Source organism: Panthera onca, chromosome A3, assembly GCF_046562875.1.
Source record: "Panthera onca isolate mPanOnc1 chromosome A3, mPanOnc1 haplotype 2, whole genome shotgun sequence".
In the NCBI taxonomy this organism is placed as follows: domain Eukaryota; kingdom Metazoa; phylum Chordata; class Mammalia; order Carnivora; family Felidae; genus Panthera; species Panthera onca.
The window spans coordinates 49,278,195-49,279,473 of record NC_138341.1 but is presented as its reverse complement, the minus strand read 5'-3'; the positions used below and the strand labels follow the sequence as shown (position 1 = coordinate 49,279,473).

The 1,279-nt window shown below is 43.3% G+C and overlaps 1 pseudogene; it reads left to right on the top strand.

The window, feature by feature from the left end:
• Window positions 1–540: 540 nt before the first annotated feature.
• Window positions 541–1,038, top strand: LOC132687730 (large ribosomal subunit protein uL11 pseudogene; annotated as a pseudogene).
• The last annotated feature ends 241 nt before the right edge of the window (window positions 1,039–1,279 follow it).

Sequence of the window (1,279 nt, the reverse complement as noted above, 5' to 3'; positions counted from 1 at the left end):
TCCAGCAGACACGTCAATGACTTCACTGCTCATTGAGTCATAGGTCTGCACCCTGTCCAACAAGGTTTCAATTTCAGGTCCAGTGGTAAGGGTGGTGTCCCATGTTCGTTCCACCCTTGGGTTTTTTTATCTAGCCCTGGGGGTAGTGACTCCTCCCTATACATGCAATTCGTCTATTCTTTACACTTTCCTTTTTTTTTTTTTTCCTTTTTTTAAAGTAGGCTTCATGCCCAGTGCAGAGCCCAGTGTGGGGCTTGAACTTGCGATCCTGAGATCAAGACCTGAACTGAGATCAAGAGTTGGAGGCTTAACCGACAAAGCCACCCAGGCACCCCTAGGTTTCTCTTTACTCCTTAATAGTCAATCCCCATTAGAGTTAGTAATTTTTTATAGTAAGCTTTCCTTTCCATTCTTCCCTGGTACTATCTTAGTTTCAGAAACAAAGAAAAGCACTTTTGACTTTTGGCTCAGAGGAGGTGAGGGTGCAACAGTCTTTGCTTGTCCTGAATCTAGGTGTATCCTACACCAGTGGCTTCCACCATGCTGCCTAAGTTCAACCCCAATGCAATCAAAGTTGTATACCTGAGGTGCACCAATGGCGAAGTGGGTGCCACATCTGTCCTGGCCCCAAAGATTGTCCCATTGCGTCTGTCTCCAAAAAAGATTGGTGATGATATTGCCAAAGCAACTGGTGATTGGCAGGGTCTGAGGATTACAGTGAAACTGATCGTTCGGAACAGACAGCTCCAGACTGAAGTGGTATCTCCTGCTTCTGCCCTGATTATCAAAGTCCTCAAGGAACTTCCAAGAGACAGAAAGAAGCAGAAAAACATTAAACACAGTGGAAATATCACTTTTGATGAGATTGTCAACATTGCCTGGCAGATGCAGCACCGATTTTTAGCCAGAGAACTCTCTGGAAACATTAAAGAGATTCTGGGGACCACCCAGTCTGTGGGCTATAATGTTGATGTCTGCCACCCTCATGACATCATAGATGACATCAATAGTGGTTCAGTGGAATGCCTAGCTAGTTAAGAACTACAAAGGAGAATATTTCAATACAGAATCATTTGACAGCAACAAAACAAGAAAAAAAAGGAAATAAAAGCAAGAAAAAAATCCAAGATTTCATTATATTTTCAAAACTTTGAGTCTCACTCATTTAATCCCTAGTTGCCAAGGAGATGGTAGTCATATGGACAGTAAGGGGAGTGCATTAACAACGAAGGGACAGCCATGGTGGAGAGAAAGGCTGATCCACATGAGGACTTTGAGA